The sequence below is a fragment of the Mus musculus genome, chromosome 12, assembly GCF_000001635.26.
Source record: "Mus musculus strain C57BL/6J chromosome 12, GRCm38.p6 C57BL/6J".
Classification (NCBI taxonomy): domain Eukaryota; kingdom Metazoa; phylum Chordata; class Mammalia; order Rodentia; family Muridae; genus Mus; species Mus musculus.
Genome location: NC_000078.6, coordinates 100,889,229 through 100,909,519, shown reverse-complemented (window position 1 = coordinate 100,909,519; position 20,291 = coordinate 100,889,229). Strand labels below are relative to the sequence as shown.

The 20,291-nt window shown below is 49.1% G+C and overlaps 1 protein-coding gene and 1 long non-coding RNA gene across 6 annotated transcripts in view; one reads left to right on the top strand and one right to left on the bottom strand.

The window, feature by feature from the left end:
* Window positions 1-420: 420 nt before the first annotated feature.
* On the bottom strand, window positions 421-19,081 carry Gm36572. 2 transcript variants are annotated; one of them, XR_381840.4, is made up of 5 exons: window positions 13,969-15,817; window positions 12,174-12,912; window positions 9,803-11,099; window positions 1,185-1,542; window positions 421-730 (listed from the first exon to the last, which is right to left on the bottom strand). It is a non-coding gene; the product is annotated as a predicted gene, 36572 (long non-coding RNA). The 2 variants fall into 2 exon arrangements; XR_872935.2 differs by lacking the exons at window positions 421-730; window positions 1,185-1,542 and adding an exon at window positions 17,654-19,081 and having other exon boundaries at window positions 10,213-11,099; window positions 13,969-14,059.
* Gpr68 (G protein-coupled receptor 68) overlaps window positions 1,322-20,291 on the top strand; it is a 31,520-nt gene continuing 12,550 nt past the window's right edge. For 2 of the 4 annotated variants that reach the window (NM_001177673.1, NM_175493.4), the window contains exon 1: window positions 1,322-1,421. The gene's annotated coding sequence lies outside the window, so the exon portion shown is untranslated. Of the gene's footprint in view, window positions 1,422-9,790; window positions 10,278-20,291 lie in introns of those variants that run through there. The other 2 variants (XM_017315062.2, NM_001177674.2) reach the window with 2 other exon arrangements.

Genomic DNA, 20,291 nt, shown 5'->3' with positions numbered 1-20,291 from the left:
ACATGATAGTGGTCTCCGATCTGGCTGGCCTCACTTGAAGGTAGGACCACAGAATTCACTCACACAAGACATACCACTGTCTCCATTGATTTCATAAGTCAAGCACTCAAAAACAAATGTTGAACCGGCAAGAGGCTGGGATGAGAGACCCTTGAGTCTTAAGCCTCCCGGAACTACACCGGTGAAACCTTGTCTCAAAGCAAAACAAAATCAGAAGCCGAGTCCAGCCACGAGAGGAGCATGCCCCTTTCTGTGGTGTAAATATGGCTGATTTCGAGCTGCCTGCACGGTGCAATAGAACATGGGTGAGGAGGGAAGGGGGTGTGCAGTGACCCCGTACACGCTGCAAAATACACCCACTATACATACCATAAAATGTGTAAACCTCTAAGGCATAGAACTAGTAAATTAGGAAGTGGATGGATTTTGACTTTTTGTGATCTTTATTACATTGTTTAATCATAGCTTGATACATTTACCTTCTGTAAGGGCCATCTTTAACAACTGGTTGGCACAGTTCACCCTTCTGCCCTCAGGAGCCAGAATGGGCCAACTCCAGCCTCACCTGTATCGCCACCTCTGAGGAGTGGGCTAGGGAAGGGAGGGACAGAAGGTCCCAAACCAAAAGAACAGGGACAGGAAGTGAGACTGGCGGTCCCAACCTGAAACTGAGGTACCCGAATGCTCCTGCAGCAGTTTCTCTTCCTCATCCTTCCAGCTTTAGACTGACCTTGAAGTGGGGTGGGGGGACAGGAGATACTGACTCAGTATCTTGTGATACAGGTGACACAGTGGACTCTGGCAGGTCATTCCAAACTTAGCTGCCCTGAGACAATGTCCTGGGGAACCTGTGAGAACCTGTGTCTGCCTGACCCGGGGGCCCATCCCCACCCACACACCCTTTTGTTTCTCCAAGGAGCACAGCGGGGGACCGGGAGGGGAACCCAGCTTGGCACTGGTGCTCTGCCTGGTAGTAAACGGTAGTAAACAGCCTGGAGACAGCCAGAGCTGGGGACAAGGATCTCCACTGTCACTGTTGTCACCTAGTGCATGGGGGACGGGGGGAGGGGGACAGGGGGGGAGATGGCTGGCCTAGTGACCTATCCCACCCACCAAGTCCATTTCATCCGTCTCTAGCTACATGAAATAAGCCCCCTGTTCTTCACCTCCCCGCCTCCAAGTACCTCAAAAAAAAAAAAAATAGGGGAAGGGATTTGGGTCCCTCCATCACCAGCCGCTGTGAAGACTGTACTCTCCTCAGGCCACTGCGGGGCGGTGAGGGGAGAGCTGGCCAGCGCCGCCCCACGTGGGGCCTGCGCTCACTCAGGTCCGGTCGGTGCGGGTGGATGCCATGCCTCCATCGGACCTGCGCCACGCCCTCGCCTTGCGAGCTGCGTGCCTTCCGTGCCCACCAGAGAGAGGTGAGTGGCTCCACCGCTCGCGGGTAGAGTGGACGCAGTCCGGGAAAGCGCAGCTGCGGGCGGGCGGGCGCGCGCCGAGGGAGGACGGTTGACCTTGAGCCATGCGGCTTCCAGACTCCTCCTGTAGCAGCGGAAAATTCAAAATCCAAGCTCAGACAGGACTAAAAGCCTCGGGGCGGGGATGGAGTGGAGAAAGGCTGGGAGATAGCAGTCATTCTAAGATTACTGTGATGGGACCTGCCATGCAATGTGAGTGGCAACAGATCAGAGAGGTCCCCTGGCCTGGGCTTCCTGAGGCAGCAGGTCTTGGAAGTCCAACCCTGCCCAGGCTGCTGGGACAGACGTGTACTGACCTTCCCAGTTGTAGTGTGTAGGGCAGCAGACGAGGGACCACTGTGGCGTTTCGGATGGATGAGGATGAAGCCCACCTTGGCCCAGGAAGAAGGGGAAGGGAGTGCACAGGATTATTTGAGTCTCAATTCACCCTCCCTTCCTTCATTATTTTCATTATCTCATTCATTCTTTCGTTCACATGGACTGACCTGCTGAGCTGGGCTCTGGTCTATCAGCTAACCCTGTAGGGAACTACAATTCAGAGGAAGCACAGAGGTCCATGGGACTCTTCCTTTCAATAAGAAGAAATTGTATTCCACACCCAGAAAAGGGAAATCGGGACCCTAACACAAAAGGAAGTAGTTAGACGAATATAAAATGAAAATGTGGGCGAGCCGAGCAGGGTGGTTAAGCCTTAGTGCCTGCTGTCTGCAGCCTGGACCTAGGGTTGGCTCCTGTATTCCAACAGAACTCCAGCCTCATGCAAGGCACTCTTGCACCCAGCTGAGACTCCCTCCTCAGTATAACTAGATAAATTAAAAGAGAACTGGATAGAGAATAACAGCAAAAAGCACTAAATGCTTCCAGTTGGAGCTGTGCCTCACTGGGCCGAGAGTGGTAGAAAACGTCTTCACTTCACCTGGTGTTAGTAGCAGCTGAAAGGACGCTTCTAACAGGAAGCCACCCAACATGCACCCATTAAGAGGCCCTACCTCTCCCACTGTAATCCCCACTGTGCTTTGTTGTGGTGGTGGTGTGTTGTTTTCTACTCCGTGTATCATGAGGAGTATCTCCTTGCTCTCATCACTATCCAGGGTCTCTTTCCTCTCTGGGTGTTGAGGATACAAAAGAATAACTGGTCTCTTGGTCTCGTTCTGATGTCCTTCTGTCTTTCTGCCTTTCTCCTGTTTCTTGTCCAAGTCCACACTCCCATTCTTGCCCCTCACATTGCGTGGCAGGTCCCATCACAGTAATCTTAGAATGACTGCTCCATCCAGGAACCCAGTTTCTAGGAGCCTGCTCTGAGCTCTCCTGTCCCGGAAGGTTCCATCCCTGGTAGTGCCCAAGCAGACCTTGTTTCCATGGCCTGGGTGGTGGAATTAAGTATACAGGGGAGATGATAGATGGTGTAAAGCCACAGTGCTCAGTAGATGCTGTGGAGTCTCCTTCAGTTGGGTTCATCCTTCAGCGAATCTTCTGTGAGGGGACTCAGTGGCTGTACCCATTTCCCATCACAGTTATGACAAATGACCACAAGCACACTGTCTCAGAACAGCACAGATTTATAGTCTCGGAATTTGGAAGGTCAGATCCAAGAGCTCTCAAGAGGGTACAGTGCTTTGTGATGGCTCTGGGTGAGAGACAGTTCTGGGGGAGGGGCCTCTGTCTGGTGGCCTTTCTCAACTTAAAGCCTGCCTACACTCTTGCCTCAATCCCCTTTCAGGGCCTTCTGTGTCCCTCTCGACATGACATGAGATCCACTCATATAACCCAGATAACCTCCCTATCTTAAGATTTAGTCACACTTACCACATCCCTTTTGGCGTTTAAGAAGACATTCACAGACTCCAGGGACTAGGACATAAATATTTGGGGGGATGTCCCTGAGACCTCTGTGCTAGGTCTGTGTTAAGTGTAGCTGACACTGGAGGACATCTTCATTGTACCTATGATGCACTAAGGACTTTACAACTCTGCTGGTAGCAGAGCTGGGCTCTGGGGGTACCTCTGTCTGAACTTGAAGTGACCCCACCTCTCTGCCACCATTGTTGCTCCCAAGATACCAGCACACCCCAAGGCCCAGACCAAGCAAGGATTAAAGCTGACTGAATTTGGGGGGGGGGGATGTCTCTGGTCAGGCCTTGGTCTATGCTATAAGTTTGTTGTTAGTCTCCCCCCCCCCCATCATCTCTTTCCCATAGTACCCACATCCCATAGTAAACACCTAAACCATGATCCTAGAAGATCATGAGTTTAGAACTTGAGGGGGGATTTCCTGTAGATGCTTTTATTGTTTGTTTGATTGACAGTTGGTTGTTTTGTTTTCTTGCGGTGCTTTGGATTGAACCCAGGACCTTGTACAATCTCACTCAGTACCATACTACTGACTTGTACCCCAGCCTGCCCATGCATGTATCCACCCATCTATCCATTCATCCACCTATCTATCCATTCATCTATCTATCTATCTATCTATCTATCTATCTATCTATCTATCTATCTATCTATGGAGACAGGGCCTCACTATGCAACCTGACCTTTAACTCTTGATAGTCTAGCTTCAAGCTTTGAGTGTTGCGATTACATGTGTGCACCGCCATGCCAAGTCCCAGCGGCTCTCTCTAAGGACTCTTTGTCATCCTCCTCCCTCCATGTACCCCAAAGTGATAAGACCCCCCAAAGGAGGCAACTGTTCTAAAAGGAAAACAAAACCAGTCTCCATCTTCCCAGCTCCTTGCCACAAAGAATCTTAGCACACTTGAGCCAGAGCAGAAAATAGTAGCCTTCCATGGGTGCTGTGTTAAGGAGGGATGGCTTAACATTCTCAGAGCACTTGCTTAGAGTCAGGCCTATTTCTAGGAGTTTTAGATTTATTAACTCATTTGTTGCAACCCTGTGAAGTATTGTTAGTCATGCCATTTTACAAATAAGAAAATGGAGACCCAGGGATACTGAAGGTCACAGAGCATCTGTGGAGAAGTCAGAGTTTGGCGCATGTTCCATAAATAAGGCAGATGCTGCTAAGGCTGCTCGCGCAACCCCATCCTGGCTCATAAAACTGTAGCTAGCAAAGCCCTTTGTGCTTCTCTGCCTCGCAGACTCTCTTCACACCCCTACTAAACTCAGTTCCTTCCTTCCTTCCTTCCTTCCTTCCTTCCTTCCTTCCTTCCTTCCTTCCTTCCTTCTTTCCTTCCTAGACTGTGACTAGAACCCAGGGCTTTACGCATACTAGTCAAGCACTCTACCACTGAGCTACATCATCTCCAACTCTTCCTTAGGCTCTTCCTTAGGCTGGCTTTGAAATTGTTAGAAGGGCCTCAAACCCCTGCTCAGCCCACCACATTCTCTAGACTAGCTGGGACCACAGGTTGTACTAGCACACTCAGCTGGTCTCCTGGTTTCTGTGTCCACCAGAAGTGAGGGTTTCTCTATATTTGATTCATAGGCTGGTCTCTATATTAAGCCCATTTTAAAGAAGAAACTAACCCAGGAGAGCTGCCTAGTTTCCACAGCAATGGGCCTGCAAAAGTCCCCTGAACCTCCCCCTTCCCAAAGAACTCACCCTGAGCAAACCTAGCCTGAAAGCTTCCCCCGAATCCCAAAACAGCCCTCTAGATGAGGTTCTCTATCACCCTAATGCTGTGACCCTTTAATACAGTTCCTCATGTTGTGGTGACCCCCCAGGCATAAAGTTATTTTCATTGCTACTTCATACGTGTAAGTTTGCTACTGCTAATGAATTGTAATGTAAACTTCTGATAGGCAGGGTATCTAGTATGTGACCCCCATAGAGGTCATGACCCACAGGTTGAGAACCTCTGCTCTAGATGCCTATGCTCATATTTCACCTGGATGTGAGTTGTCCATCCCTTCAAAACACACACACACACACACACACACACACACACACACACACCTTGGCATCTCCTGTCTGCAGATGTCCCCATTAGTCCTAGGCTTCTGAGAGCCTTCAGATCACCTAGGGCGGAGCAAAAGCAGCCATGTGATGCTCTGCTTGTCCAGGTCACCCAATGAATCAGCTCAGGCCCCAGCCTGCTGGTGTGTGGTCGATGCCAGAAACGATCATTCTCAGAGCAGCCAGCCTCCTGCCGCCCAGACTGTTCTAGAAGGTGCTTGACTCAGCAAGGGCGGGTACTACTGAGGAGGGAAGCTGTCTACCTGCATCCGCTTGCGTGATCAGCCCTGGGACATGTTCCGCGATGACAGGAAGCATAGGGCAGGGTGGCACAGAAATGAGCTGGCACTGAAGGCTTGGGAGGAAGTAGCTACCTGTTCTTCTGTCTGGAACATGAAGAGAGATTTGATCTGAGATCTGAGGCTGGCCAGCTGTGGGCACTGGAAGGGCAAGCTGGGAGAACAGTATTTTTTGTTTGTTTGTTTGGTTGGTTGGTTGGTTGGTTGGTTGGTTGGTTTTGGTTTTTTGAGACAGGGTTTCCCTGTGTAGCCCTGGCTGTCCTGAAACTCACTCTGTAGACCAGGCTGGCCTCAAACTCAGAAATCCACCTGCCTCTGCCTCCCGAGTGCTGGGATTAAAGGCATGCATGCACCACCACTGCCTGGAAAGAACAGTAATTTTTTAAAAGTAGTTTATCTTTGCTCTTTCTTAATTCCCCATTCTGTCCTCTGTGTGTATCCACTGCTTCTGCGTCAGTCAGTCCCAGTCCCAGTGGGAAGCAGGTACCTGAGGGACAGGATTCAGAAGGCTGACCAAAGGAGTGGTCAGGTGGGACTAACATATCTGGGGACCTGGGGCTCCCCCAAGGCCTACAGGAGGAAAGTAAGGAGAAAGAGGAGAGAAAGGCTGATAAGAGCTGGCACCTTCAGTAAGAGGAGGCAGATAATCTAGAGTCACCCTGGCAGGGGGACTAAATCCCTTGAGTCCCCATTCTCCTCCTATTGGCCAGACCAGGGAACCAAAGCAGGGAGACAGGACTCAGTCCTCCAAGAAACAGGGGTAAGAGTGGGTGTGGACAGGCAAAGGAGAACACTCAGAGAGATCCTGCCTGAGTACATGGTCTGCTGTCGGCCATTTTCTGGACATTTCCAGAGCCATCACCCCAAGTTTGATACTGGAAAATGGAATAAACCCATTGTCACTGAGCTCAGCATAAAGACTGGCTTTAGGAAAAAATGCCAAAACAAACAAACAAATAAACATGAAAACCCCCCAAACCCCGGGAGACTGGGAAAGAAGAAAAAGAGCAAACAGTGCCTGCTGGGAACTGAGAGAACTGGCCTTGTCTCTGGAACCCAGCCCACGAGGGAAGGGATTTCTGTGGGCGTGAAAGATGGTCATTAGTAGAAGATTCCGAGTCAGCATTCCAGGAGCCTTTACTATCCCCGGCCCAGGAAGCTTCTGGAAGATGATATATACTTCTTCTTAACCTTGTGAGTTGTGTATTGCTTATAAGGTTGTTGCCAGGTTACATCTGCAGCACAGCAAATTCCGCTGCCCATGTCTGACCATAGAGGTGAAGCAGCCAAGGGGGTGAGCTTCTTTGCTTTTTGGAGGTATGGGGTATTCAAGACAGGGTTTCTCTGTGTAATAGCCCTGGCCGTCCTGGAACTCACATTGTAGACCAGGCCAGCTTTGAACTCATAAAAGGTTCATCTGCCTCTTCCTCCCATGTGCTGGGATTAAAGGTATATGCCACCACACCCAGACTGCCTTTTTAAATCTAGAGTTTTCTTATGGAAGGCAAGGTCAGGATTGCCTCACCTATACCTCTACTACCAGTTCTGATGCTCTAAGAAACTGGGGGTAAGGGTCATATACCACTCCACAAGGTGAGGTACACATCTATAGGAAGCTTAATTCAAGGGCATGAAGGATCTAGGAGTGGTTCTGTGGGGTAGAGTGTTGCTTAGCATGTGTAAGGCTGTGGGTTCAATTCCCAGCACTACAGAGTATATAGGTATCCAGAGGCACAAGATGTTGTTTGGACTATGAGACAATGAGAACAGAGACTATGAGATAGAAACTTGAAGACAGGACCACTAAGGAGAGCTACCCCGAGCCAGGGACCATCAACCAGAGTTTATGTAGGTTATTCATAGCACCATAGGAGCTGTGAGGCATGAGAGCAATGTGGGGTTCACTTTATAGCAAACTATTGCCACATCATGGCTGAACTCCAGAGAGTCGGAAGCACAGATAGCCAGCTGACAGTGGGCTTTAAAACAGTGTTCTTTCCTGGAGGGAGGGACAGAGGTGAAACATTATTGAATGAAACAGTTTTAGGATTCTGAGCTCCCATAGCATCCAGCTGGGCATGCACTTAGGAAGTTTGCAGCACCTCTGTTTTTCAGTCTATGAGATGGAGAGAATGAGACTCATTGCAATAAAACTCAGGTGTAAGCTCTAAGGATACAGGAAACACCAAAAAACATAGCAGGAAGCCATGCGGTGGCGGCACACGCCTTTAATCAGCACTGGGGGGGGCGGGGGGGCAGAGGCAGGATGATCATATACACTCCTGTCTAGCTCGGACTTCTCAGGAGACCCTGTTTTAGAAACCAAGAGAAGAAAGGGGTATCTGGAATGTTGAATAGCAATATCAATTGGCATGGATTAAATGTTCATTGCTGTGTGCAGAGTCTTGAGCTGAGAAGGCGACCCTTGGTTTAACTCATGTGACATGACCGACCCTCTCTTAGGTAGTGTCCCCATCTTCAGGCAGGGAAAGGCTCACAAAATGGTAAAAGACTGAGCGAAGGTCACCCTGTCAGTATGAAGGGCTGGAATTTAAAGCCAGGTGCTCTGGCTTTCTAACCCGAACTCTTAGCTATATTCAGAATGACAATTTAAACAAAAAGAAAGGCAGGGGTGGAGGAATCGGGGAGGGGGGGTGGTGTGGGGAGGTGGAGGTGAAGTGGTGTGTGTGTGTGGGTGGGGAGGTGACAGACATGTAGGTAATCCCTGGGGCTCTCTAGCCAACCAGTCTAGAAGGTGGTGAGCTTTGAACTCAGGGAAAGACCTTGTCTCAAAAAACCAGGCGGGGTGCCCTCCACACACAGAAGTACATGCATGTATGCACACCACACACAAGATTTACAACGTTCACTACACTCACACATACGAATACAAATTAGGAAAAAAAAAAAACAACGATGAACATTTTCAGGCACAGATAGTTTATTCTGGAAAATTCCATTTGTGAACATTTTTCAAAAAGGAGGGACTTCACAATGGGAACCAGAGAGCAGGCTGAGCCAGTCTCTGTCAGCACCAGAAGAGAAACACCCCCCACCCCACCCCCGCTATTTTGGCTGCTCTTGTACCTTCTGCCTTCTGTGAAAAGTCCCACCTAGAGCAGTAGTTCTCAGCCTGTGTGTCTCCACCCCTATAGGATTGAGTGACCTTTTCACAGGGGTCATCTCAGACCATTGGGGAAAACACAGATATTTACATTATGATTCGTACAGTCGCAAAATTACAGTCATGAAGTATCAATGAAAATAATTTTATGATTGGGGGGTAGGTCACAGCATTAGGAAGGTTGAGAACTACTGACCTAAAGACTACATCCTAGCACCCTGAGCTACCCAAAGGGCTTGGCAGCCACTGACATAGATCTACTCTGTCCCTCTCTAGTCTACACCTCGGTTTGCACTCCATCTCTACCCTGTCTCCCTGTCTCAGACTTGAGCTTTGCAGACCCCCCACCAACCGGTTCAGACATTTATTTCATAGATTCAAGCATGGGTCTCGCAGACAGGCAACTGCATGCCAGCAATCCTACCAGGCAGTGTGAAGACCTCTGGGAAGTGTATCAGTGAAGTCACCAGCCCAAACTGGGAAAGTTCAGAAAATGAGAGGCAGAGGCAAAGGGTCTTGGGGGTGGGGGGTGGGGGGCGGGGGGTGGGGGTGGGGGTAAGACCCACAGGAGCCCAGGTATGCACTTGTGAGAGACCTAGATACAAGGTGGCATAGGGTGGGATGTAGATTTGAATCTCAAAGGCTTCATTAAGTAAGTGGGTGGCCTCGGGCAAGCTATTTGTCCTCTCGTGCCTCAATTTCTCTCCATTATAAATGGGAAAAATAGTAGCACTTGCCTCGTAGAGTTAATCAAATCAACACGTTTAGGTGCGTATAACAAGGCAAACTGTGACTATTTGCTATTAGTGTTTAGGGCAGTATGTAGGGCAGAGGACAGTAAGTTTTCCTTGATGTTTCCATAAAACCAGAGAAGGTCATTCATTATGTCCTTGACTATACCCGCTGGCTCTGGGACAGGGTCTGGGATCCAGAGGCTAAGCCCCAAGCTTCCAGCAGGTAGAGAAAGGCCCAGAACTGTGACACCCACCTCATTTAATGAGTGGATACGTTAGAGACCGAAGATGAACGCAGAAAGGCTCTCTACCTTCCTCCCAGCTTCCCACGTTGGGTTTCAGCGTCCCTGGGAGCGCCTGTGGCTGAAGAAGTCCCCTAGTGCTTCAGCAGCTTGGCTTCTTCCGCAGAGCCAGTCTCTAGGTCAGGATGCTAGCAGGGAGGGGGATGGGGGTGCTGCACCTCCGGGACCGGCGAGCGCTCAGGCCACCTCGGCCCTTCTAGCAGGCGCCTCATCTGTGGCTTGCGGTCAGTGTGAGCTGCAGGGCGTGGACCGACAGGTCTGGCTGTGCCTGACTAGGGTTGGGAGCGGGAGGAATCTCGCACAACGTGGCCCAGAGTGGCTAGGAGAAAGGGACCTGCGTGCCTTGCAGGAGTCCCCAGCCTTTCCAGGAGGCGCACGCACTGCACCAGAGGACATCAGGCCCGCGTCCCAGACTGTCGCTGCACAGGTATGTGTTCCCGCGAGCCAGGCTCCTTCCTTTTGCCATGGTTACTGGTCGCTGGCTTACCAGGGTCGGGAGAAGCGAGGTCTGCTGGGTTCTGAGTCCTGCTCCGGAGCGCAGGGTCGGGTGTGCTTGCGCTCCGGGCCGGCCAGCAAAGGATGCGGGAGCGGCGGCACAAGAGGCGGGCACACCCCCAAACACCACCGTATGCGTGCGGTGAACCCGCAGAATTGACTGTGACCGAAGTCAGCAGGGAATGTCTGCCCTGGAGCGCCAGCGCCCCGGGTCCCTCTCCTGGGTCCAGTGTCTCTTTATGTGGTCGCCACTGGGTTTAGCAGCCGCCCCCGCGGCTGGCTCCGTGGCCACCTGGTAATTTCTTCACCCTCAAAAAAAAGTATGAGACCTCTAACCCTTCATTTACCCAGTTCTGGTGATCTAAAGATTGCATTGGGGTCCTTTTCTATTCACACTCGAGTCTTCGTGGCCCTTCTTCCAACAGGCTCAGAGCTCAAACGCTGAGACCCAAACAATTCTCATGTCCTTACCTTCTGCTCTGGGGGGTAGGGCGGGGAGGGGAGGTTGGGTGGAGCTGGCCCACTGCCAGTCAGCAGGAGCAATAATAACACTTGCTGGTCTGAACGCTTAAATCCCCTCTGGGAATCAAATGTCCGGGAGAAAAAGCTGTGTCCCAGGTCTGGATGAAGGAACAGGTGGACGAAAGCGTGACAGGCGCTAAGGCAGCAAGCCTTCTGGGGTTCAGCACTGGTTTGGTGCCAATGTGCCAGAGGCCTTGGGCATGTCTTGCTGTGAGGGGGTTGGGAAGGATACCTGTGGGTAGATGAATCAACCCTAGAGTTTAATGAGGTGGCATGTGGCAGTCGCTTGCCCTCCCATCTGACACAAATCATATAGTCAAGGCTACGACCTGCTTCATTCTTTTGGCCCCCTGCCTGCATCTCCACCTCTCAACCCAGAGGGAGAGGGGAATTTCCTGAGCTCAGTGGGCTGGGCCGGCTGTATAGGGACCTCTTTCAGTTCCCTGGCCAGTTCCAGAACTTCATGGCTCATTTAAAGCCACTTCTGTTCATTAGAGTTTGGGGCTCCTCTTCCTCTTTTTTTTTTTAAATTTGTTTCTTCACCCTTTCTCTCCTTTCTACTCCCCAGGGGGCTACATGCACGCCATGTGCATTGCTGGTCCGAATGCCCTCCTTTCAAACTTCAGTTGACCCTTCTAAGAAAAGAGACTTGCCTCTAGAGCTCACTCTCTAGTGTAGCGATGAGACCACACACAGGCAAAGCTTGCACCTCCACATAGATGCCAACTCTGAGAATTCCCCTCCCCACCCTCTCTCTGCTGCAGCTTCTTGTTGAAAGGCACACAAAAGGAAGAGATTTATCGGACAGGGACTAGAGTCAGAAGGACTGTTAAGCTGAGATCTCCAGGGGCTTAGCATCCAAATTCCTGTTTCAGCTGGTGGACCCCAGCCAATGTACTTTCCCTCTCTGAACCTTCATATATTGCAGGGAAATAGAGATGACAATACTTACTTGATAGAGTGAATAAAAATAAATAAAATTAAATAACCCTGCAAATGAGTCCAGTACATGGTAGACCCTAAAGTGTTTTGGGAGATAAGAATACTAATGTTCCCACTAGCCACTGTGGCAGAGCAAACCACTTTAAATGTGTGAGCTCCAGCTAGGAGCAGTTGATGGCTTCTGTGGGAGGAAGACTCAGTCTTCTTTAAGGGGGTGACCCATGCGTGATAGGTCAACTCTGATCCACACATAGAAGTGGGGCTCATACTATTCCTATAGATCTGAATGGCTCCTTTTTTTCCCTGGGGAGTAAGCAACAACGTGTGGAATAAATCCAAATCCCGGAAGAGTTAAAATGTATACCTCTGGGTGGCCGAAGAATCAGAATAACTGTTGATAGGGGATAGCAAGATTGAAGAAGGTTGAATTCAAATCCTTCATCAGTTGACAGTATAGTAGTCCCTGCAGCTAATGCTGGAAGACACAGGAGTAAAGGGCAGCTTCAATAAGACAGCACAAATTGCATTCAATAGGGCACAGAGAAATGAGGGCAGGAACCTGGAGGAGAGATAGGTAGGTGGAGATGGATCTGGAAGGAGTTGGGGAAGGGGAAAATGGAGGTGAATGTGATCAGAGTAACTTGTGTTAAATTCTCAAAGAACTGATAGAAAGTATTATATGTCTCTAAATAAACAAGACAAGCAAGCAAACAAACAACCAACAACAAATAAGGCTCAGAACACTTGTTTATGTTGCTCAAAAAGACTGTTAGGAAGGGCTTAGTTTAGAGCCATGGGTGCTCTCTGCTTGTGAATCAGACAGATGGCCCATCTGTCATTGGATCACACACTTATATAGCAGGAGTCTTGTCCCAGCTGTCAATTGGAAGTTCACCCGGGGCTGTAACTTCTTGTCTTGGTTGGCGAGTGCCCTCCAGTTTAGCACCTAAATTGCAACAGCAACTCTCTGCAGAGATAAGGAGTGGGAGCTGTCCATTCCTTCAGGCTGCACTCGGAAGCTGGAACAATACTGTTTCCACTTAATTCTACTGGTCAGGCTATCACAGAGCCCACCAGGACCTGGGAGGAGGGCCTTCTACTCCCTGCAAGACAAATATGGGATAGATTGCAGACATCTTAGAATCATCACAATGTGGATGTCTCCCCTCCTCTCCCCTTCCTTTCCTTTTCCTTCCCTTCCCTTTTCTTCCTTCTCCCCTTCCCTTCCCATTTCCTACTTCTTCCCTACCCCCTCCCCTCTGCCTTTTCACAGTCTAATGTAGCCCAGGCTAGCCTCAAACTAGCTGTGTGATTGAGGATAACCTCGGGCTTCTGCTCCTCTTGTCTTATCTTCCCAGCACTGGGATTACGGGTACATGACACCATGCCTGGTTTTATGAAGTGCTAAGTACTGAACCCAGGGCTTTGCATGCGCTAGGCATGCTTTCTACCAACCGAATCAAATTTCCAGCACCCCCCCCCCCCCTTTCCTTCCCTTTGAATGCCATGCGTTAGTTCATCCTGGGCAAAGATGAAGGGTGAGGACCAGCAGTGATGTGCTTTTCCATGCCAAAGACGTTATTAGATTGAGCATCTCTGGTCCCCAGTCAGAGATAAGGGAGAAAGCATCCTAGGTGATAGTTCTCCCAGCATCCATTTCTCAGGATATCTCTAAGGCATTAGCCCCCACCTCTGGCAACCTCATGACTTCAAAACCAAGAGGAAGAAGCTAAAGAAAGAGTAATTTGGATTTGGGAAAAGAGAATTTAGCAGGAGGCCTGCCCTAGGTCAAATGTAGTGAGCATCTATGCAGCACCCAGAAGTCTGTTTGCTTTCAGGAGGTTTCTGTGTGTGCTTGGATGACTGTTGTCATACATTATTGGATCACTAATTGACGAGATAGAGCTCTCAGAGTGGGTAGGCAGGAAGTGTAAGGGAGAGTGCAGCCGACTTGGGTTGCCATGGCAACCTAAAGGCCTGGGGTTACTCTGGCCTGAAGCAAAAAGGATGCTCAGACAGCTTCCACCCCCTCAGACCACAAAGCCTCCTGGCTTGATGTCTCTGGCTGGGCTATAGGTTTCCATTGTGATGCATGTTCACCCAGAGCCAACTACCCAACACCTTTAGAAAAAAACAAAACAAAAAGCCAAAAAACTCACCCTCTTCCTGTTCTCTCATCCACAGCCTGTCTGTCTCCCTGAGTTTGTCAACTTCTGGCTTCAGTTTCAGCCACACCAGACTTCAAACAGGCTGCAGAAGATATGAGTGTTGAGTCGCTCATTCGCTCTAACACTTGAAGTAGCTAGTGTACATTTTTCTTAGTAGAGGGCAAAATGGACCCAGGTCCTCTATCACAGAGCTAGCTGTGTAACAGGTGAAGTGGGAGGCTGAGAATATAAGTCAGAGGTCAGTGGGTTGAGATAATGAAGAAGGGTGTGGGCATCCAGAAGTCACCATGCACCACAGGGTTGCAGCCTGTGAAAAAAATCCAGTGTCTAGCTCAAGGCACGCAAGCACATCCTGTGTCCCCTCACTTTGCGCTCACCTGACATTGGAACCCCGTTACACCTCTTTCTGTATGAGGTGCCCTAGACTAGCTCTCACAGTCATAATGTGAGGACAGGTTCACCTTTTAGAATTGCAGGTCAGTCCTCGAGGGAAGGACAAAGAAGTCTCAGGGAAAGATGGTGTAGGAGTGGAAGGGAGATTGGTTTGCTCTCTGGGCTCAGGAAGGGCTGCATAGAGGAACTGGTATCACAGCTGGGCCGGAAAATTTAGGTATGTGTCATAACCACCCAGAGGGATTGCTGAAAACACAGCCTCCCAGATTCATTCCCATGTGTGTGTGTGTGTGTGTGCGTGTGCGTGTGCGTGTGTGTGTGTGTGTGTGTGTGTGTGTGTGTGTGTGTGTGTATGTTAAGCCAGGGTAGAGCTGGAGTTACAGGTGGTGAGGAACAAAGACTCCCCACTTATAAGCATAAGTGCTGTCAATGCAGAGTGTTTAATAAAAGCGAGGCAGCTTATATTGAATATTACAGCCTTGTAATGCTGAGCACCAACCTAAAGAAGTGGCCAGTGCACCAATTGAGGACAGAAAACAGGTTTAATAACCTGAACGTGGGCCCCTTCCTCACTGACCTCAATTGATTGTGTAATGGGGGTGGGGATAAAGTCTATCCTGTCTGTTAGTCTGTTAGTCTGTTAGTTATTTCGCCTAGATTATAATGAAGGCCATGGATGGGTTTATTTGGACATTTCACATCCTGCTTTTTTTTTTTTCTTTCTTATTTTGATTTCTCAGGTACATGATTTCCGCAGGTCATGAAGAAAACTTGGCTGTTAATACTTTGCTGCTCTAAATGTCTAATCTGGGTAGGGGTAGCTAGAGTAGTAGGCATCAGTAGGAAACCAATGCTTTCTGTTTGTTGCTGGGACCCAAGCTAGTTTTTGTTTTTTAAACAGACCCTATTATTTTCTTGCACAGATATTTGTGGATACCTAGATTTTGTTGTTATTGGGTTTTTTTGTTTGTTTGTTTGTTTGATTGGTTGGTTGGTTGGTTGGTTGGTTTTTCGAGACAGGGTTTCTCTGTACAGCCCTGGCTGTCCTGGAACTCACTTTGTAGACCAGGCTGGCCTAGAACTCAGAAATCTGCCTGCCTCTGCCTCCCGAGTGCTGAGATTAAAGGTGTATGCCACCATGCCCAGCTTGTTATTGGTGTTTTTCTAATTAAAATGTTTTTATTTTATGTGTATGGTTCTTTTGACTACAAGTTTGTGGGTGCACCACTTGTGTGCCTGGAGCACTTGGAGGCCAGAAAACGGTGTCAGATTCCCCCGTCCTGGAGTTACAGATGGTTGTAGGAATTGAACCTGGGTCCTCTGGAAGAGCAGTCATTGCTCTAAAGTATTGAAGTATCTCGCCAAGGGCTCAGGGTTGTTTTTGTTTGCTTGGTTTGTGTTTTAAGACAGAGTCTCATTATGTAGTGCAAGCATTGTGGAACTCACTGTGTAGACCAGTGGCTTCAAACTCACAGAGATCCATTTGTGTTTGCTTCTCAAGTTCTGGGACTAAAAGCATGTGCTCTCACGCATAGCCAGATGCTTGCCTTGTTACATCCAAGGGGTCCAAACTCTGCCCCTCAGGATTGCATAGCAAGTGCTCCCAGCCACTGGGCCATCTCTCTAGCTGTGAGTCCAGACAAGGGCTGGACTCTACATTCAGTCACCCAGGGGGAGCTGAGACAGCTGTCCCTAGGATCATCAACAGTTGCTTTTGAATATGGGAAAAGGAGTGGCCTTCAAAGATTGGGAAGAAGAAAATGCAAATAATGGTGAGGGTTATGTAGGGAAGAGGAACAGAGGCTGGAAGACAGGTGGGTTACAAGTTGGGTCACACATCACAGGGTGCTAAGAGGCTGAGGAATCTCCTCCTGGCTTCACTCCCCAGGATTTTGCTTGGCTCTCAGAACACAGCTCAAAACTCACCTCCACCCAGAGGCTCCATCATTCCCACCCTGCCCACACATCTATGATTGGTCCACATGGCTTGTTTTAAGGCTTTAGACCTTGTCCTGATTGGGGCTGAGGCAGAGGACAACATCTGGGACTCTTGTCTTCGTTTCCCCAACCCAGAATGTCTTGTTCCTCATCCCAAGGCCTGTGATGGTGTTGCCTTGGCAGAGACTTAAGGCAACCTTCCTAATGCTGTGACTCTTTAATATATTTCTTCATGTTGTGGTGACCCCCAACCATAAAATTATTTCATTACGATTTCATAACTGTGATTTTGCTGCTACTATGAATCATAATGTAAATATCTGATATGTGACCCCTGTGATAGAGTCATTAGACCCTCAAAAGGATCTCAGCCCACACATTGGGAACTGTTGACTTAAGGTCGTAGGCAAAAGGAACTAAGGTTGCTAGAAATCTGACATTAAAAAAACGAGACATTCTAGTGCCAAGTGGGTGGATGCAGTTTGTCACAGGGGGCCCTGAAAGTGGAAAAGGAGGGAGGAGAGAGATGACATGTTAACAGGAACAACAGTCATGGATGTGATGTCATGTGATGTGAAGAGGATCCAGTCCACCACTGCCAGTTCTGGAAATGGAAAGATGTCCACAGCCTAGGGATGTGGAAGCCTCTAGAAACTGAAAAAGATGAGGTGACCCCCTTTAAGCGCCCTACAAAAAAAAGGAATTCAGCCTGAGGACAGACTGATTGTAATCCAGTAAACACTACGTGGACTCTCAGAGTTGTAAGATGAGAAATTTGGGTTGTTTTCAAGCAATCCTGTTTGTGGAAATCTGCTACAGTAGTGCCCGGACCAGGAAAGCGCCCTGGGCTAAAGCCTTAAGTGGAGTCAGACAACCCTACATTAAAATCATAGCTCACCTGCTTACCAGCTAGGTAGCCCTGAGCAAACCGATTCTTGTCTGAGTCTCATTTCCCTCATTTATAGACCAGGAATGACCTGTAGCGTAGGGTTGTACAAGAAATAAAACAGATTCCGTCGTTGTGGCACCCACCTTTAATCCAGCACTCAGGAGGCAGAGGCAGGAGGACGTCTGTGAGCTCAAGGCCAGCCTGATCCACACAACAGTTAGGAGCTCTAGAACAGTTATGTAGATGAACCCTGTCTCAAAAAAAAAATTTTTTTTTTTAAAAATAGAGCCTACAAGATGTCTCAGTAAGAAAGGGACTTTGCTGTGCATGCCTGGTGGCTCAGTCACGAGGACAGAATTCGATCACCTTAGAGTGGAAGAAGAAAATCACCTCCACAGTTATCCCACATGCGCGGTGGCACACGGACCCAGGCATACGCACAATATATATACATACTTTAACCTAAAACTGGAGCAATCCTTGGCTGGCAGCCACATCTTCAGTGGCTACTGTAGCTATTGACATGTCCAGGCTCTTCTGGAACCCCCGAGAAGTGAAGAGTCTTACAATTCAGGGCCACTCTTAGTCCACACCTGGCCCTCTTTTGGAACCACAGCATCACCAGGAATCTAGGTAACATAGGCAGAGCCTCCTTAAATATAAATAAGTGCATGCTGGGTAACACACAGCTCCCAGAGACACAAGTCAGGAAAGGCCCCTTGCGGTCAAGTGGCGGTCAAGTGGCGGGTGGCTGATTGCAGGCATTGCTTACACTGCCAGAGCCCCTGGGGAGCCCCTCAGCCCCTCCACCCTGATTAGCTTCAAATTGGTGGAGTAATTTGAGTCCCCCAAAACCCTGATGGTAATAGATGGTACTCCATCACCACTTGTCAAGTTGATCTGCCCAGCCTCTGCCTTGGCTCACCAGATGGCAAGACAGGCTCACCACTACCACCACCACCACCACCATCTCACTGGTCCTACTAAGTGCTAGCTGCTTTGCTGTGTCTCATCATCTTGGAGCTTTACAAAGTCAGAAACATGTATGATTCTCAAGGCTACAGGATGTGGAAGTGGACTTGGCCCTCAGATCTGGGTCAGACCTGTGCCCCTACCCACTAACCTGTGGCCTTCAAGTGGCCAAGGGATTGCTCCCATATGCTAGAGACCTTACATGTAGACCCCAGGGACTACTTATGCTGTCTCTCATGCTGGGGTGGGTAACTGAAGGTCTTGTGGCTTAGGTCTCTGTCTCAGAGCAGTCCTTTGCTTCAAAACAAATGGCAGCCGGCAGCCACCAGAGCAGCTGAGGAAAGTTCACAACTCTTTAGAGACAGATCCCAGAAGTAGATTTTTATGCGGAGGCACAATAGGGACAGTGTTTAGTCCAGTGGGGTCCATGGTTCTTCACCACTGCAGTCACTGTGACAGGGGTATAGTAGAGACATCTAGCCTGTCTTTGGCTACTTTGTGGGTTCTTCTTTCTTCCACCCTTCTCCACCCCTTTTTTGCCACCCTTTCATCTCCCTAAGTAGGAGAGAAAAAATGATAGAAAGGAAAGGGGGCGATGCTATCATCAGACCACTTCCTCTGGTTAGGGGTGTTGTGTTCCTTGAGGCAAGTTTGTTCTTCACCATCAAGATATCTAATGTCTTGTTTCTGTTTTTTTTTGTGAGCAACTACTTAACAAACTGAAACCAACGACCCACCAACAACCCACCGTACCTTTTGGGGCCCTAACATTTATATAACCTCTGAAAAGTCCCCCAAATTCCAAATGTCATCCAATTTCAAAAACTATCGGCAGCTGGAAAAATCACACCCTTGCTAGAGCATGAGGCAAATCATTGTCAGCTGCTGTGGACAGTCTGAAGCAGCCCCATATCCCACACCTGGGATTAAAACAAAAACGTTATTATTTCCGTGTGTGTGTGTGTGTGTGTGTGTGTGTGTGTGTGTGTGTGTGTGTGTGTGTGTTTAAAGAACCCAAAATTCAGCTGGGTGGTGGTGGCGCACGCCTTTAATCCCAGCACTTGGGAGGCAGAGGCAAATGGATTTCTGAGTTCCAGGCCAACCTGGTCTACAGAGTGAGTTCCAGGACAACCAGGACTGCACAGAGAAACCATGTCTGGAAAAACCAAAAAACAACCAACCAAACAACCAACCAAACAACCAACCAAACAACAACCCAAAATTGGAGAATTCTAACTACAGAGAGATGAGGTGATGCTTGTCTGTAATCCTAGCACTCCCATGGCTTAGGCAGCAAGATCATGAGTCAAGGCTAGCCTGGGCTAGCCTGGACCACATAGTCAAGTTTCAGTCACCCAAGTTATATAAAAGACTGTATCTTTTTTAACCAAGAGAGGGAAAGGGGAGTTGAGAGATCCTTGGGTGACAGGCCTGGCCCATTCAGTTCCTCCATCTTCCTCTCCCACCCTGCTCTGCATGGTGGCTTCTCTTCACATTCTTGATGGCTGAAGGGCAGGAGCCTGGAATAGGGACCGGGCTTTGTTTTCTTTGATGCTACAGCAGTGTGTGGCAGACTCGTTGCTATTATATAACCGTAGGTTTTATAGGAGAAGTTTGTAAAGGACAGGGACTTATGGGGGCCTCTGGGGTTCCTGAGGCCACTGGGAAGTGTCGATATTGAAGATAAGATCCCAGAGCCAAAGTACCCAGCAAGGACTGTTTTCTCCTACTACATGGGTCTTTCATAGGATGTAGACTAAGGAATCCCTCTACCAATATGCCCAAGGCTTGGTGGGTTTGCTGGGGTACCTATTCCCCCTCAGCAATGAGCATTTGCTCGTAGAGGTAGGACATTTTTCTGGTCCCTGGGTGTCCTGGAGGAGGTTCACAATTCCGTTACTGGTTCCTGAAGATGTACAAGGTAAAGGTGTGGGTATAGGGTCTGTGTGTCCTGCTAAGCTGGGCTACTCTGCAAGGAGGGCCAGAGGTGCTCTCTGTGACCAGGTATGACCCAGGAAACAGCCACCACCAGTCTTATATTCTCCCCTTCCCCGTGTGACACCATGGGCAGTCAGGTACACTCGAGACCCCAGGCATAACATCTGACTCTAGCAGATGGCTG